Below are 19,720 nucleotides of genomic sequence, written 5' to 3'. Positions count from 1 at the left end.
CCTGCCTCTGAAAGAGGCATATTGTACTTTATATAAGCCTGCAATTATTGCAATTTCAATAATTTTAAAAATTCGGATTCAGGGGCACCTCCAGCAACAATGGCCCTAATGTTACTCGCAATGTCTATTACAGTAGAACGGCTCTCAATAGTCCCAAGTTACACAATGCACACTTGTGACAAAGCAGAGGAGGACGGCCCTTTTGTGTCTTACAGCTTTGTAGGTCAATGGCAATTTTAATCTCCACATTGATGTAGAAAAGCCATTTTCAATTATGTAGACCTACAGAGTGTTATGTAATGAGAATGGAACAAGCACAACCAAGACACATAAAAGCCTTCACACATGAGAATGATTTGGAGGCCTATTATATCTTTGGCTTTGGGCCTCTTAGACTTGAGAGGCCTAAAAACTTAATCTAATCTAAGACGTGGAGAGAGTAGTGATGAAAATTTCAATAAACAAACAGTTAATTCATTTCTAAAGTAACTGAATGAAAAATAAAAAGATTTTCAGATAGAAACATTTTGCATTTAATTCCATGTAAATTTAAATCTTAAATTTAAAAAAAAGTTTAATTTCTGTTTGACAATGTGTATTGGAATAAAAAAGTAAATGCAAGACAAAAAGAGTTCTGTGAAGATAGAAATGTTGGTTTGCTAAAAATAAAGTCATTACTTCTGATTGTTTGCACTGGAAAAACTGCTTCTATCCATCTCGGCACAGTGAAAGATAATGCCAGCAAAATCAAATCACACAGATAATCTAACATAAGTCTCAGCATATACAAGGATCATCTTTGAAATGTTCTTTCCAAGACCTAAACGTTCAGAGGAGATTATTCTGAGTTGCTTTGAAACATTTTTCCATCAAAGAAGCTACAAAAGTATTTTATCCTAATTTGGAGTCTTGTAAAGCAAATTCACAGTACCCAAGCCTCTCTATACGAGTGATTTTCATTTGTACTGAGGTAATGAAGTAGCCAACCTGTGTGGTATCTAAAACATCCCCCAATTAATGCATTGCCAGCATACCTGGTGCGTTGGACACATGTGCACTTGTCTGAAAATGGTAATGAAAGCTAGGCATACTCACACATATGCAGGCACACAAACATACGCACAGCACTGGTCACACTCATTCTGCTGCACAAAGACCATCCTTCATTCACTGTGAAAGCTTTTTCAGAGAAATCCCATGAATACAGAGGGGTCGGTCTGTGTGTCTGTCCCTCTAGAGCAAAGCCTGGAGTTTTCTCATTAAAGCCATTCATCCTCTCTGGCAACTATCTGTGCTAGTGCCTTTTCAGCTGAACATTTTCTTCCAACCCTGTCAATAGTGTGTGTGGTCTACTGTCTTGTTTTTTTCCCCAAACTCACAGTCTCTCTCACACACTGTCTTTTTCCAAACCCCTCCTCCCTAAATAAATACAAACACAGACACACACACACACACACACACACACAATGAAACAAGTAAACACACTAAGAGCAGTGTCACAGAGCCCCATCACCAGGCTGCTAAATTATTCAACAGTCCCTCCCAGCCAATTTTGCACATAAGAGAAAGTAAAAGGTGAAGAGCAGGAGGTTTATCTGTGGGCACGTCTGGCTGGGAGCTGTAGGATCAACAGGTTACAACCACACACACAACAAAGAAAGAAGTAGAGATGACGAGCAGGAGAAGAAAGCATTTAACTACAAAAGCTCCAAATTATTCAAAACAGGGAATGAGATGCTGTTCCACTTGTGATGAGAGTAGGCCAAGTCTCCCTTTACTTTGAGCCTTCTGCAGTCCACTATACACTTAGTACAACAACTGTCAACAATGCATATCAGCCTTAAGTAGCAGAGTCTCTGAAGCAAATTCTTTAAATGTTTAGTGGTTGTTTTTGTTACAGTGCATACATTTGATCTGGTTAGTTTTGGCTTGTCACAACAAACATTCAAGCACAACAAAGAATTCCACATGATGTGCAGTTCCCTGTAACCTATAGCAGTGGTCACAAGTTAACATACATGATAATTTTGGTTTGTAATTATTTTATTGAACTGCTCCTTTTTCCATGATGGAATGATTGTTCAGCATACATCTTTAATGCCTTTAAATAAAATAAATTAATAAACAATTTTGAATATATACAGCCTCAAACACATACCCCCACTAATATTTGGTTATATATCAATTGCAAAAATAACAAGACAGAGAGCAGTTCAATAAAAAAAAAAAAATGTAAAAAAATTAATTAATTAAAAAAAGAAAATAAAATAAAAAAAATCACTGAACGGCCAAATTACCATGACATTCATCTATATGGTGTGTGTGTGTAGACTTGTGACCACAACTCTACATGCGCACATCCCTAGAAAGATGGCCATCCTATGTTGCAAAGGAAGATGCAATTTGTTCTGGGCATATTACCAGTTTGGTGGGCAGCACAGTATTGAAGCTGTATTAATGAAAACAAGAACAGCAATTTAATGCATTTAATTGGCAATTTAAAATGTTGCCTCTCTCTCAGAAATATATGGAAGGTGGTGAGACCACCATTTTCATTGGAACAGGTTTTGTTCTGAACAGATTTCTGGTTTTAAACTTATTCAATCCCAACTGAACAATTCTAAAGTTTGCACCAAAAAAGTAAAGAACCACCCCAGCTGCTTTAAAAAAAAATCCAAGCAAGAGTTAGAAGTTCTGTTTTTATTTTTAATTCCCAACAGAATAAAACATATTTCTAAATGTAAACTGCAGCACAGGATTTTTACTTGTTTTTTTATCTGACAGCTGCAGTCACCACTGTTATCTTGATAGTTTTAAACGTTAACTATGTCATACTGTGAAATATCTGCATAGATAATCTAGAGTTCAATAGTTAATTTTCCAGTTAATGAGGAAAAATATACACAGAAAATCTGATCTCAATATGGTAATAAAAACTTATTAAAGTATCAGAAAATATGTGTGAGAGCTCAGGTAGTATATTCACATTTCTACAAGTGGATAACATAACATTCAGAGGAATGGAAAATTAGGACCAAAATTTGTGACTGCTATGAGGGTAGGGTGACTGCTCCTATAATGCAATGGCCTTGTAAATATTTTACACCTAGACAGACATTCATTTCATAGTTGTGATGCTTTTTGGCCAGTGTAGGCACACAGCAAATCAGTGTACTTGACTTCTTTATGGCACTTTTATGTTTGTCAGACATTCGGTTTGTCTGAGGATCCCACATCAAATATTTCCATGTAAATATTTTATCTACAAACTCTAAATCAGAACATCTGACAACTACTCACCTCACACTGGCTTTAAAAAACTGAACAGGCAGGAAGCTATAGCACATTTTGTTTGTTTGTTTGTTTGTTTTTGGCAAGAACAAATTGCATCTTCCTTTGCAACAGTTTAAGTAAAGGTTTCTATTTACAGTTCAAATAAAACTGATATGAAAAAAGCAAAGGGATTAAAGAGGTTAAAGATGGGCTATTAAAAGAATTGAGAACAAAAAAAAGAAGGACAGGGAAGCATGCAGTCAACAAGGCCAACAAAGCACGAGACAACAGAGTTATTGAACTTTGACATCAAACACAGACACACCTTTGTTCCACTTTAAGGTGGATGAAAACATAACAGGATTTTTATGACTCTTTTCTACACATACAGACAGTGCCTGAGAATGAAGACTGTGTTTTGATATTTATGTTTTTTGAAGTAAAAATCTTCAGCACTTTCAACTTTGTTGTAATTTAATATTGATTTTGGTGTTTAATAAAGTATAGGCTCTAAAATTTTAACTAAAGAGAATAAATCTGTTTCTTTAACTGTTAAGATTCAGTATTAACACAGACATATGTCAAAATATAACCTTTTAAGAACTGGTATTACCATAACCAGTATAAAAATATTTTGAATCTTACCTAATCTCAGAAACAGTTAAGCTCCAGTGTGCTATTTTATGACCCTTACAGCTGCGTCATGGCAGCTTTCTGTTGTATATTTTATCTTCTATGATGTGCCTGCAATTAAAACATGTCTAAATGTGGGAGGTCCATGTTTATGTAATTCCTTTTCTCCTGGGCAATCATTTTGGTCAAACTCTATTTTTTGAAAACCCTCGTAGGCCCTGCACAGGATCAGTTCATTATTTTAAAAGCACGACTCCACCAGCGCCACCTCCTCTAAGCTGACTCACTGAACAAACACCAACATGCACATGTTGGATTTATGCAAATTATATCCAAAACATTCAATTAATCTGAAGCGGTTTGCAGGGTTTGCGCGCACCTTAGCAACAATGACTTACTCATGGTCCCCAGGAGAACGTGATGTTAATAAATAAATATAAATACAATCATAAAATAACACTTGAATTAGCCCCAGGGCTCACACTAACCTAGATATTCTCTTTTTAGTTTGGACAAAATTTGTACGCTGGCTTTGAGCTGTGTGTCAGTATGAGTATGTACAGTATGAGTCAGTAAAAGTACACTTTCCTGTATATGTATACAGACAGAAGTAATATGTGCTAATAATGGGTCTTTTGATTAAAATGAGAGAAAGATTGATGGCAGATATTAAGAGAGGATAAAAGAGGTCTCTGTCTCTAGAGCTCATAATAATGTTTAGTCTTAGTGAAGTAACTGGTGAAATGAAAGTAATTGCATCCTTCTTCAGAAATGAAGAAGCCTCTTGGATAGAGGTGAAACCATTTTTGCAAACCTAAAGTCCATTTGGCTTCTTTTGTAAAGCTCTTAAGACTAATTGCATCTTTATTTGATGGACTGTATTCATCTATGTTTTTACACAGCATTTTGGCTTGAAACCCCTTCAAACAAAACACATTTTAAAAATGTCTCCAAATTATGATTAATTCAAGAACTCTACGACTTGATAACTGTACCTTTGTGGTCTGAAGTCGCAAGTGACTTAATTTATGGCCCAGAGTAATTAGAAAAATGTGCCTCTCAAAAGTATTTGTTTTCCTTTTTTAATCGGCACTTTCCAGACACTAAACAACACAGATCAAATTCCTTTAAAACACCATTGCCTTTTAGGGAAGTTTCAAAAACATCACAAGAGTGAAAGCACAGATGGTATTAAAATGACTGCATCACTTTAAAACTGAAATAAACAACTTTTCACTGATGGGATTAGTTACACCTGTGTTTTTCTTGCTGTGAAGTGTTAGGATGTCCAGGAACAGATAAACACACAACAGCTGTAGTCCAAAACAGTTTCTCCACAAAATTACCACTAGTAGATTGTTGATGAAGCCCTTTATCATTTGCAAATCCTTTCATTTTATCTTTTACTTAGACACTTTTATCTCTTTTAATATGTTTTGTCAGTTGTCTTATACAATTAATTATGTGAACTGAAAAGACTATTTGGTTTGCCTCAGAAGCATTTATATTTCTGTATGAAACTCCTGAGGGTGGAGAGCTGCATCGATCAACTGACAAAGTCCTCCAGCAGCTCTTGTAACTATAATGGGAGCAAAGGATAAAGTAAGGTGACATCATTACAAAGTGATAAAGTGTGGAGTGGGAGTGGTGCTTAAGGTGAACCAATGGCTCGGGCAAAACATTTGACTGTAACATGAGTCTTCTTTCAATCCTGGCAATAATTGTTCAAGTTCAAAGCATGTTTAAGTTCCATAACAGTAACCACATGTCACCATGACCATAAAGGTCAAGGCACAGACAGATGATCGCATCCTGCTGGGGGCATCAGATCAGAAAACAGTTCACTATGTAGCCCAAAAGGGCATGGACTAACAATGGCTTGGTAAGAAGAAAGGGATGGGAATTCATACAAAAGAAAACAAAAACAAATAACACTTATGTCAGCCTACTTGTTGTTGCAAGAGATGTGGATTCCTGCTTAATAAGATTTATGATTTAAGTTCTTTTTCCTTTACTGAGCCATATTTGATTCATGTTGTTAGACAGTTTACAAACAGCAGAAGTCAAAACTCTGTCATAGGTCTTAAATCAAGAATGCTATCCTTTCATTGTTTTGTTTTGTTTAATGGATTTCTGTATCCTGAAATGATCTCCCACTCAATTACATATCAAGATAACAGCATTTTGCAAAACATTTTGCTTCATCTTCAAATTTGTTATGACCTGCTCAGGTGATAGTCCAGCTAGCTAATGGGCCTGCACTATAGATATTAATGACAGGGTTGGGTGACTGAGGCCAGTCAAACAGAGCAACAAGGTGTAACCTGCAATCATCATCCCACAGACAAGCCTAATTTAATCCGTAAAACTCAATTGTGTGTCACCAAGTTTAGAGTATTTGTCAGACTCTGTCTACAGACTGTCAGGTGATGACACCTACTTCCAACTAACAAGCACAATCATAGCTCTCTAACCCCAGCAAATTACTTTTTAAAATTATTAAGGTATTAGTGTCTTTGCATCTTTTACAGTTTTACAATGGAAAAAACCCATCTACGGCCATATTAATAGCTATAATTACCTGGTTGGGATATTCTAAATCTTAATATTGCAAACATTAAATTTTCTACAGTAAAACAGAAACTACAACATTTTTAGCAGCTTCTAAATAAGCCATCAAAACTTTTACATCATTTACGTTTTGAAATTTAAACACTAAATTGATTTATAGATTTTCACAGGCAAAATGTATAATGTGGTAAGTGAGGGTAAGCATAATTTAAGAAAAAAAAAATCCTTCCACATGGGCAACCTGTAATTTCTATGGTTTTGATTCACCTAAGACAGGTCCAAGAAAAATGCCCAAAGACAACCATAAAAAAGGGTATGGAATGATTGCATGCTATGCCAAGGATGATGGCATTTGGTTTTGAACCACACTGAATCAAAATTTTAACTGGTTCTTCTTCTGCACATGCTCCATTCCTCTCCCTAGTTTCAAAAAAAATTGTTTTTATTGTAATCTTTTAATGTATTCTTGCTCATACAAATAGATTGACAAACACATAACTGCATACATATATCTGCCCTGTATCTCACCTTGAAACAAAAAAAGCATGCATTTCAGACGATTTCCACTTCACTAGGCCTCTACTGCTTTTGAATGCTTTAACAAAAGTGGCATAACCAAAAAACTACAGTCACATGAGCAGAGCAAATTATTCTTTCAGAGTATAGTATGAAGGACATTTACTGTAATGATGTCATGACTAAATATATACCCATAGTTTGCCTACGATAATGGGTGGGTGAAAGGCAAATCATGGGGCCCAGCACGTTGATATTTTTCCACCATGTTTTCACACCTAAAGAAATCAACTGAACCAAGACCCATAGTTTTCAATTTACACAAGTCGAAAATGATATTACAGTTACTAGTGTGAAATGCTTAAAATGTTCATTTTAAAAGCCATTTCTGGTGCTAATGTAGTTTAGGTAAGAAAATAGGAAAGTAACAAATTTACTTTGAAGTAAAACCAGGGCCTCGTGTGTCTTTAAATCATTAGGGGGAAAATCCCTTTTTTGATTCACAAAAAAAGGAAAACAATTAGGCGTAAATGCCTTTTGGTCAAAGAGGTCTCAGCATTCAGGTACCAAGCTGTTACTGACACTCTGTGACACACTGAACTGCTTTTGGTTGTAAACTGGTATAAACGTGTGTAACATCCACTGCCATTGGCCATATCTATGCAGGCTCAGCTGGGGCTGGATGACTAGATGGGCCATATCGACTAGGCAATAACCATGGGACTGTTTATGACACTATCAATTCTCAACTGTATTGATTTTCATTGTGGTTGAAAAAATATTCTTCAGTTCCACACATAAACACACAAGAGCTGTGGATAGTTGCTCAGGTGGTAGAGTGGATTGTCCACTAATTATTTGATACCCAGCTCCTTTACATGCCAATGGGCAAGATACTGAACTCAAGATTGCTCCAAATAACAAACCAGAACCTTTCTCTGTTGTCAGTAATGTGTTTCAGTGTTTCAATGAGCAGTCAATAAAGTACTTTCCAGCACTACTAAGGCTAAAATGAAATACATAATTTGCCTTCTGTTGAACACTCTTTGCTCTTTGAGTCTCTTAGCAATAGCCTTCACTAGGCATGTCCTTGAGACCACAGTAACAAGTGGTAATGGTCAGATGCCCGCACCAGACAGTGAATCATCCAACTGCTGTAGCCCCATTCTGCTTTCCCAAAAGGCCATGCAAAATGCATGAGCTTGAACGTATGAGAAAATGCTCACACACAAACACTTTGTACATGAACACAGTCACACAAGAATACACATAGTCACTACATGAAAGTATAGTCACTGAGGAAGGTGCACGAAAACACACAGACAGGGATTTTAACTTGTGGAAGTACACATCAGCTGATCTAGTTTCAAATGTGCGCATGCACATGTATAGTGAAGGGCTGAGTTGAGTGAAGTGCTACTCTAAAGCCCAACAGGATTTTCCAATCAAGCAGCAGAAAGATTAATAGAGGCCTACTGCATGCTTTATGGTGAAAGCCGTGCAAAAGAGAAGTCATTACACTGAGTAGGACATGTAGCCGCTACTTGCTGAGTTTTGTTCATAATGAAATTTTAATAAGAGCAAAATTTAATAGGCAGGTTGAGCTGCCATTAGCTGGGAATGACTGGAGCTCCAGTGCCATCATTGGAACTCAAACTACTACGGTCTTTGCATATGAGCATTTGCCTCCAACAGGGTGAGTGAATCAGATTTCCCTAAATTCTGTAATCTGGTGCAAGAGACTTAGAACAAAGATTCAGATTCCTTGCCTGGAGAAGTATCTTAATCTTTTCAGTGGCCTTCTTTTCTTAATCTGCCGAGCAAGGTTTGTCGAATTCAGAGCAATACTGCCTTCTCTTCAGACAAAGCCAAAGCAATGAACATGAGTCTACACTAAATCTCACAGCTCAGTGAATGGATTCCATTTAAGACTCCTATGTGGGACAGATGAGACGCTCTTTCTGACTTTCTTGAAGGCCGTGTTCTTGGAGGAATAGCGATGATGTCATGCAGTCTTTTGTTGAGGCCTCATGGGATGTTGCATATCACAGTTATACATTAATGGGTAGGTCTCCCAAAGATGTCAGCTTTATAATAGACTGAATAAAGCTGTCCTGCCAGCGCTAGCGTACCACTGCCGTTTTCTAATGGAGCCTGTGTCTGTCAGTTAACCGTGAAAAAACCAAAATAATGATTAAAAAAAAAATTATAAGGAGTAGGGCCATAAGAGGTGTGTGTCAAAGCCTGCATGTTGTTCTAGACAAACACAACAAACTTTGCTTGCTCATGTCACAGTGCCTCAACTGATTTAGTTTTATGTTAATGAGAATCAAAGGGAACATGTATTTTTCTTGATTGATAATCTGTCAAAAGTATGTCTCAGTGCATACAACACATCAGGAGAAACAGAACCTATAACCTTTTTTTCTTTACTCTGCCTTTTAAAAAGAAAAGACAGCATGCTAAAGTAAAATGAAAGAGAAAGATGAAGGGAGGAAATTAAGCAGAGGAAACCCCAAAAAGGAAACATGCATCTAGGCCACTGAGTCATTTCCCGTGTGTTTTGCTTTTTCCTCTTCTTTTTTCAAATATACACTGACAGTATAAATTATGTACATCATCATTGGAGTTTACACAGAGTGGGAGAGGGCCCATGGGTTTTAAGCTTTAGGATTTCAGCTTTTATCCCCTGTAAAGTCTGCCCGCAATTAGTCTGGGAATTAATTCAGGCTCAGAACTTAGCCTCCCCCCTTTCCTCTTTTAGATCTTTACTGATTCATCCAAGCCTCTTTTACTCACACTCAAAAAAAAAAAAAAAAAAAAACGACATGGGGAATAAATGTGATATCTTCCCCATGGAGGCCAGATTTTACCCATACAAATAACTTAAAGGTAGCACCAATGTTATAGAGAATTTTATTTAAAAAGTTAATGATTTGTATTTTTATGCCATGTCGTGATGAGGATGGTTCTGCATATATGTGCATCTGTTAAGGAGATGTGGTTGGTCTGGTCAATTATGAAGAGTAATAAAAAATAAGAAACTACGTAACACTTCCTGCTGCACTTAAATGGAGCATGGGTCAGTGATCCAGCTGCAACAAGTGCTACCAGTAAATATTCTAAGTCGAGATTTTATGAAGTGCCTCGCAGTATTCAAGACTCAACAAGGTAGATGAGATCAGGAGTACAACCAGAACCATGCTCAACAGTTTCATCAACATTCACACGGTTCTGCACTTTGATTCTGTTCCCCAGGGCCAGAATGGCAGTGCTAAGTTTAACTATAATGACCTAAGCCATCCGAGGGAGGAGATTCATTGCAAAAGTCCTAATCTGTTGTATGTATTATTGTGCCAGTGCATGCCCACTCCAAGCTATTTCTATGTGGCTTTTTTTGGCCACACCAGCAAAATTATGACTCCTAATTTGCCCTACATGCCAGAATTGAGTCCAAGTATATTTGTTCTGATTTTTACATAAATTATGTCCACTTATTTCTTTTCAGCTGTCTCTCAGAAATGAAACGACTGCCATTTTGCTGTTCTCAGTTTCACTTTGTATCTCCTCTTCTTGGAGGTGCAGGCACACACAAACACACATAGTGTAACAGAGTGCAGAGGAGAGCAACAAATAAGCAGTCAGATACTCATCACAATAGGGGGCATCAGGTGACTCATAGCCTGTAAAAGCTACCCAGTGTTTGTTTTTTTGGGTTTTTTTTTAAAGGCTAAAAGTGTTAACAATCTTTTCACGCTTGTGTTTCATGTTCAAACAGTAAGGTTGGAAATGAAATGTGAAAGGGGGAAAGGTGTGGCTATATATTCCAGTCTGAGATGGTCATGCTCTAGAGCAGTACTCAGTCGTCCTGAATTTTGTATATAGCACTTCTAAACTTTTATTTTCCGAAGTTATATCTAGAAAAAAATAAGGAAATTCTCCTTTGATTGATGAATTATTTTAACAACTAATGTATTATTAAAATGTTTTTATCATTTAATTTTATGCCCACAGATTTAGTTTTAATTAGCTGTTAACTGACAATCAGGTAGTTCTCGCAGCAAGATCTGTAATACTAACAATCTCAATTTCATTGTACTTTTTATGTGATCCATTATTAGAACCAGATGGAAAAAGCTAAAAACCATTGTGTGCAGCCTAGCTGTATGCAACTATCACAATCACAATTTTGAAGGTATTCAGCCTCATTTCCTGCTCCAGGACACATGTAGAAAAATAGCAGTGCTAGACAGATTTTAAGAACAGTGTCATTAATCAGTAAATTACCCTGAGCTTTTTTTTTTGTAATTATCCTGGTGTTTTCCCATCATTTCTAGCTTTGACTGGTAGTCCAGGTTGCTGCTCCTGGTGGGACCTATTAAGTTCTTCAACGCCTCTGGCACCATGTCACTTTGGAATTGGTAAAGTCTTACTATCCCTGCATCTCTGCTTTAATTGTGCACTGTGATACCACTGGTACACACTGATAGAAGGTCATGAACCATGTGGTCAACAAAACTCTACAGTTCTTTATGTGTTGCCAAATCAATAATTAATCATGTGCGTTTTTGTATTGCAAATATTTTTTGATACAGGGAAGTGGCATAAATAAATAACAGGAACATTTTGTAACAAATAGCCAAATATATCACAGTCAGAGAAAGGATGTTTTCATGTTTGAAGAGGAATAAAAAGGAGTGGCAGACCAACAGAAGCTTTTGGACTTGATGAATATCAAGTACTGACCAATGCAGTGCCTGCAGCTGGTCCTCTGTTTCATTTATTATCAGAGCAGTCATGTGTAATGGAGTACCAATGCTCAGCACAGCTCATTTAATTTCTCTATACAATGAACAGTTTGAAAGCTAATCAATGAATAACTTCTTAATTATACTGTGTATTATAGTAATAACAGTAATATTGGCTTGATACTTCATTCTAAATTGTTTATGAAAGCACAATAGGCTTTCCTATCTGACATGGCTCCTGTATCATACCAGGAAACAATAGCTGGACGCGGGTCAGGCTGGCTACCGTCTATGACAACCCAGTGAGGGTGTGTGCATGTCGGCTTCTTTGATACCCTCTTGGCCTAACAATGCAAGTACTTCCTATCTAGCCGTCTGGGACGATATCATCCTTGCAATTATGCTAAGGTTTGCAGCCTTCTGGGTCATGATGAGAACCTGTGTGTGAGAGAGTGAGTGAGTAAACTATAATGACTGAGGGAAGCAGTGGGGCTGGGTGTTGACTGGTAAGTCGCAGTGTAATTGGACAATTGTTCAGTTTAACTCCAGGCTCTCAGGGTTCATAAAGGCATCAAAAGCTCTCCTGGTAAACACTATTAAGCAAGAAAGGGGTGGCTGAAGTACTTACTTTGGCTGGCCTTACATTTTTTTCCATGAGAAACTCCTATGTTCCTCATTCATTATGACACACAACAGTCCGGTTGATGAATACAGAGATAACACAAAAAGCTTGGCTGGAAAGTAGCAACTATGGGAAGAGACGCAAGTGCAAGAGAAATTCAGTGTTGTTTCTTAGTCCAACCTCCATGCCTTGTTTGTCCTAATGTTTTCTTGCCTTTTAAAGAAGTGCCTGTGAAAGAAGCCAGGCTGAAATACAGAGTTAGCTAAAAATGAAAAATAAAACTCACATTTATCTTGATACACTGTACCGTGCTGTCACCACGGTACAATCTCCCCCAGCTTCATCAGAAATAAATCTCCACTTGACCCAATGGAGGCTGTCCAGTCACAGTATTAGAGCTGCACAGAGCTTGGGCAGAGGCCTAGATTCCCTTGGGACCAGGGCGTTTTTGCCATGCACTTTGGTAGCTCACATGATGAGAAGTTATCAAACATTTACATCATGTTAGGTAGCACTACTGATCCTAGATGCCCTATAGATCTTTCAGAAGTGCTATGGAATAAAAGCTATTATAATGGTCACTGCTGGTCACTGTTGACCACAGCATCCACAATTTTGCCAACATGAAGGTTCTGAACCTTCACACCAATGAAAAGTGCTCTGAAATAAATGAATGAAGTTTTGAGACATGTTAGCAAAAGTGCTGAGTGAAAAATTATGGTGAATAACTGTGTGACACAAAAGCGCTTTGAGCAGCCAAAGGAAGCTCCCAAAATAGATGTGGTGCGGTGTATTACCTCACCCCCACTCACATCAGTAAATGTGTCCATCACATTCATGCATCCTAAGCCCTGCTGACATGCCCCACTCTATGAAGCTCACAGTGCATACTAGAGTTTTCCCAGTTGGCTTGCATGCAGGGGAGAGTCAGCAGAACAGAGGCAAATGGTAGGCCTATGACATGACACTTTCAATTTTTTAAAGACCCATATTACAGTGAACCATGTAGTTCTAAAAATAGTCCAGTCTGAGTCTTTTCCGCCATTCTGCCAGGCTAAATTAAGCCTTAGGCCCAGGAGGGATAGTGGTGGGCAGAGATAAGACAAGTCAGCCATCAGCATTGGTAATGTCTCTTTGGGTGATGGTGATGGCGCCTCATAATTCCTCAGCACTTCAACTTGGCCTAGTCATAGAAGAGCAGGGATAGGCTTGCACATTTCATGAAAAAAAAAAAGGGAGACAGATGTAGTTGGACATAATAGGGGTTGAAAAGAGGGTGGGTGGGGGGGCCTACTCATGGTCACAGCTGCAACCTCGCCAGGGGATTGGATGCGCACTTCTAATAAAGCTCTGTAATCAAGTCACTCGTGCTAACCTCCCACACCCACAGAGGCTAACTTGCCAAAATGCCTATCTTGTGACACAATTTGAAAAAACAAAACAAAACAAAGAAGGAAACAATGGACATGTAGTACATTAGGAAGAATGACGTATTTAACAACCAATATGTGGTGCATAATAGTATGCAGCACATACATTATTGTGCTCAGAGAAGAAATTGAGCCAGATGCTACACTAGTGAAAAGCCTATAAAATCCAATTGGAATTTCCAGATGAATAAGCACACACATACTTAGATCAGAACTGCTGCAATAATTACCTTTTTAGGTGTGCAATATTTTCATTGTGAAAACTTCAGTGGGCGACAGCTGAATACTTCTGCTCAAGATCTAAAGTGGTTGGTCTGACTAATACAGTTTTCAGCTGTGCAAGGTGGCAAGTAAACAGCAGAAGTGGCACACTCACTGGGGAGGCATTTGTTGATGAGACATCTGCTGGGCCGTGGCTTCCCCCCTCTGAGACAGCTTTCAGTAGACCAAGGCCATGACTCAGGTCTGCACCAGCTGCTGGGCCTTGACTAGATCCATTTCACATTTTTCCCCATGATGGTCAGTGGTGCAAATACGCCATTGCCATAAAAATCCAGAAGTGATGCCGATAAAAGAAACTATAAGCTGGACATGAATCAACAGATGGTTTATAAAAAGGGCATTTGCTTTGAGGAACTAACCATCTTCACATTTAATTAAATAGACACTCTTAGTTGGACACAAACACTGCTTTAATGCACACCAAAAGAAGATTTAGGAACGCACCCACTGTGAACATGCACATGTGTACCGTAGGTAGTTCTGACTGGCTAATCAAACAAAGTGCTTCTATAGATTAATCCTGCTAACACATATCTGTGCTGGTACTCTCTCTTGCTGGCTTCACAAGACCATGATCTTGCAGCAGTGCAGAGTTTTGCTGTCAACTGAAATCATCATTAAAAGCAGTACGCATGAACACATCAGTGGTGGGGGTAGAAACGGCATAATTCTCCTTACCATCTGAGACAACATTCCTGTATCAGACATCCTAAACCAGATCACTGCATAACATTAAGCCTGACAGAAGCCCTTTAATATTGATGTGCCCTGCCACTGTAGCATAAACCACCAAACTGCTGTGGCACTGGATAACTGACAATTCTGTAATATAGGTTACAAAAGTCAGCCTTTCATCATGTGAAAGGAAAAAGCTTTTCACTTCAACAGGTTTCACGTAGAAGCAAATTCAGCTCTTTCTCATTGAGGGGTTAAATTGTTGTAAAATATCACAATTGCTGTTTCAAATATGTGGATATGACAATGTCAATAACCTTATTACATAATTGTTTCCAAACTGTAAGAGGCCTACTAGTAGGCTTGTCTAGGTTTTTCAAAAGAACAGGTCAACTCGATAACTTTAACATTCACATAGGGGGACTGGGAGTTTAATTTCTCGATTATAGCTGATACAGTTAAACTCTTCCCATTGATAAGTTTTTGGGTTGTTTTTTTTTTTTTTTAAATCCCAGCTTCTGTAAAGCTAGTAGAGGGCTTCAGTGGCTTCTAGTTTCTCTGAAATAAAACAAATCAGGATTTCACTGAGACAGACAGAGATTGCATTAGACGCTGCAGCATATTACAAGACCTATAAAGGGCACATAGAGGTCAGGACAACTATTATAACTAATGTAGCCTGTTTTATAAGATGGCAGTATCTGTTGCACAGATAATCTGCTGCAGCCCATTGTACATCCCAATGACATGTGGACAGACCCAGAAGAAGCAAGCCCCGTCTGTCATAAAAGATTGGGAACTGTGGTTTCCATTCTGCTGAGTCCATTTCCTCTTTGTGACATTAATGCAATAATTTGAAGATCCCAACAGAATAAATTCTCTCATTAGGATAAGGGATTTGGCTATGGAGTAGAACAACAGAGTCAGAGCACACTAAGCCATCATGTCTCTCACTCTCTCTCTCCAGCATGTTGAATCCTTGCAGGTTTGAATTAGATTGCTAATTTTGAGGCTGTCCTTCCCCACTGTTCTATTTCATGATGCCTTGCCTTCTTGAAAACACTAACTGATTTCCTGAATTCATGAGAATACAGACACACACACACACACACACACACACACGCGCGCGCACACAGACACACACGCACCTCTGTCTCCTCTACATCTGTGCACTGAGTATTTGTTTAAATAGTTTAGATTTTTTTTATCAACAATTAAAAAAAAAAAAAAAAAACAAGATAAAAACAAATAAACATGCAAAAAAAACCAAAAAACAAAACAGGAAAACACTCATTTTGTTAATATACGTACAAGGTAATTCATACCCAAACAACTTTTTTTTTTTTTTAACATTAAAGACAAAACATTCTGTGAACATTGTAAAAATGGGTATAGGATGGCTGTTGCTCACTTCACACTGATTTCCTATTAGATTTTAATATATGTGTTATTCTATCTAGTGGAAGAATTGACATTATTTATCTTATCCTGTGGGTAATATTTGGCCTCTGAGTGTTTCCTCCACCCAAAAAACACATCACAGTTAGCTCTTTGGCATTCAAACAACTGAGGTTCATTAATTGTTCTTCATTTTAATTGTAGTCGTGTCCTCCTGGCTACAAACAGAAAAGAAATAGCTTGAGGTTTAGTGGAATTTCTTTTGAAATCATTTTAGCATATATCACTCCGACCCATTCCAAAAATGTTTTAATCTTTCTACACTGTTACAGTAAAAGCACTTCTTGAGCCTCTTTTAGTGCTTACATAGATCCCTTTTCACTTTGTGGTTTGATCTGAAATGTGAACTAAAATACTATGTCCATCATTATCTGTGCACCATTAAGCTACATGTACCTTTAACATCTAGTCTATGTTGGGACTGGGATTGAAACATTCAGAGAAAATGGCACAATCAAAATCATAAAAGGAGATACCAATAAGGAAGTGTGACACTTTCTGTTCCCTATGTCAGTGGAACTGCGATTGGGTGGTCGATGAACCGATTAGATATGAATGATATGAAAAACGGACAAAACACACTTGCACAACAGTGACGTATTTGCCCTTTGAACAAAACCGAAGTAGGGCAGAGAAACTCGGACATAGCACAGAAAGACAAACTTGACAGATGTTATAAAGGGGAACTGACATCAGTTTTACAATACTCACTTAACATTATCTCAAGATGAGTAAACCACTGTGTAAAACTACAGTGTGCAAAATTGATTCACACAGGGTTTTCATCTACAGTGCATCATTCCTAAGCTAAATGACATAACAGAAAAAAAAGAAAAAAAATACTACAAATCGATGTGAATGGCATGCAGGTGCAGTGTCATAATACGGGATTAAATTCCCGCGATCCATGCCTGAAATTGAGTGGGCAGGCTTCTTAAAATAAATCTTTACAAATGACACAGTTTAGCAGTCAAACACGGGTCTGCTTCCTCTCACTCATGCGCTCTACACACAAGAGATGACATCATATTGGGTCAGCTTGGGTTTTAGTGCTCAGCTTGCTATCTACATCTGCCATTTCGAGCGCGTCGTATTAGCCTACATTTACTTTTAACTACTGCCCATTTAATGGAGCACCGTCTCGTGTGCAGGTGAAGATGTCCGGTACAATTCAAGCCATGAATGACTTATATAATAAAACAATGAATGACGTACCGTTGTTGTCTTTGCATTAAATTAGTGCAGTCTAATCCTACAATCTAAATCCTAAACCCCCCACAAAAACAGAGCAAAACAGGGTGTGCAGATCATGATCGCCTGTGTAAAAAGGCTTCAGATAGACGTAGTAAAAGTATGCGTAGTGTCATGCATAGTGGACGTTACACTGTCTCAACCGAAAGCCATTGTGACCGTGCGTTGATAGTAAAAGCTCACTCACAACAATGTGCAATGGAAGGTACCACAGTCATTTTGGACGTGACAGATTCAAACGGACTGACACTCACACTGCGTGAGACTGCTAAAATAACACCAGGGACAAGTTTATACACCACCCAGCCACCTTGTCTGTTGCAAAAAAAAACCCCCAAATGTTCACTTCACTACAAGCTGTCATTCGTTTGCTCAGCATACTCACCCCCCGAGGAACAAACCAAACAGCAAAGCTTCTTCTTCGTCAGTTCACAGCGTAAAAAAATACCCACAATTCAGCTTAGGCTTAAAAAAGGTGCAATAACGAGCAAACGTGCACACTTCGTTAAAGCCGTTAAAAAGCAAACCTACGCACTTAACCCCAGCGAGCTGATGCTTGTCTCCGTACTCACCACCACTGAGTTGCGTTCAAACAACAAGCCGAACAACGTCGAAAACAGGCGATGATAGTCATTACCAACTTCAGGTGCAACCTAATCGACACTACTACTCCTTTGTATCCACTTTTACCGCTTTGACATTTAGCTACAGTAGCTCAGCCGTTGAGCCAAGAGGAAGTGTCATTTTCAGTTCTCAGCGCGCGAGGCTTTTAGCACGAGCTGTTAACCGTTACAGTGGTTGGGGACAAACGTTGACAGCAGCGCAACAGCAGAGTGAAAATACTACTCACCTTTTGTAAAATTCGTCCTTGGTGAAAACCGTACGCACTTCAGGGTTATTTTGTCCGACTCTAGAGATTTCGCTGTGACTTCTCGAAGTGCTGTCAGTTGGTCTAGACTTCCTGAATGACGGAGCAGCAGGAGCACAACCCCTAGCCCGTGTTTGACAGCCACTCTGACAGACAGGCGGAAATAAAGTTGTCTCGTGTTGGGAACCGACCGCTGGAGGATGTGCGCTCTGCGCACTTGGTATTTTCCACATAATATATATCTGACTGATTGTTTTGCGTGTACTTTATGCTCAGTTGTTTTGTCCGAATTCAATACAAATTTTTAAAGTATGAATCATTCTTACAGTGGCGCAGCATTCAAAAATAAAGATATTAATAAAGAATTTATTAAAAGTGAACGACCAACGATCCTTTACCCAATTTCCTTTGCAAATCATTAAAGATGCATGGACTGAGTCATCCCGATTCTGTTGCAACTTCAGAGATGGCAAGCCAGCTAGTCTGCTAAATATGCTCAGTACGATGATGCCACCTGCTGTTGTACTTTGGAAGTTTAACTGTAAAATTATTGAGTTTATTCTGCATCAGGGCCGTTTCCAGGAGTTTTTGCAATAGGATGACCGGGGGAGCGGGGAGACCAATGAAAACCAGTGGGGGAGTAGGATGGGGCACAGGAAACCACAATATTTGATCCGAAACGAATACCGCGTATTCACTAGCAAGGACCTCAACCTCGGATGCAAATGAAGAATATTTGCTGATAATGATTACTGGGTCCTGGCCTAACAGATTCCACTGATACCTTTTGGATGACAAACAGAGGAAAAATGGGGAGGGAGGGTGCGGCGTGGAAATGAAGACATGTGTAGGCATAGATGTAAGGTGAGGAGAATGTGTGGATTGTAGTTTCACTCCTTAATATGATAATAAAAATGAACTCAAGTATTATAATTTTCAGGCTTATACAGACCTGTTTCCTAATACAGACATTATGCCAGAAGTAGCACTTGAGAGTATAAAAATCTAGATCTGTTTAAATTAATTCCATTCTACTGAATAGCTGTTTTGTAATGCGGAGAAACAAGTATTCAGACCATCAATAAAAAAGTTGTATTCTTACTTATTTTCCCCAATAAATCAAAAGTTTTACTTTTGATTGTTTAAAAGGAACAGTGCATGTTAATGGACATCATATAGACATATAAAATGTAGACATGCCAGATTTTTTACCCAAAACTACTAATTTACATCATTACTACTTGGGCAGGTAACATGAAACTATGGAAAATATTGTAAAAAAATACAAACAGACCTGAAAACACAGATTGTCAAACAATACATCATGTTAAGTTAAAAGCAATCGCAGATATGGTTTGCCATCAGCCATTGCTTGAGTTATGCCCTAAACATA

At 38.3% G+C, this 19,720-nt stretch overlaps 1 protein-coding gene across 5 annotated transcripts in view; it reads right to left on the bottom strand.

The window, feature by feature from the left end:
* taok3a (TAO kinase 3a) overlaps window positions 1-19,720 on the bottom strand; it is an 81,999-nt gene that overhangs the window by 44,284 nt on the left and 17,995 nt on the right. Inside the window, exon 3 of one of the 5 annotated variants that reach the window (XM_040050636.1) lies at window positions 18,032-18,416. The gene's annotated coding sequence lies outside the window, so the exon portion shown is untranslated. The other 4 variants (XM_040050635.1, XM_040050634.1, XM_040050637.1 and 1 more) reach the window with 4 other exon arrangements.

Source organism: Simochromis diagramma, unplaced genomic scaffold (genome assembly GCF_900408965.1).
Source record: "Simochromis diagramma unplaced genomic scaffold, fSimDia1.1 OVJJ01000131.1, whole genome shotgun sequence".
NCBI classification, from domain to species: Eukaryota; Metazoa; Chordata; class Actinopteri; order Cichliformes; family Cichlidae; genus Simochromis; species Simochromis diagramma.
Note: the sequence above shows the minus strand (reverse complement) of the source record. Positions and strands in the feature narration are given on the sequence as shown.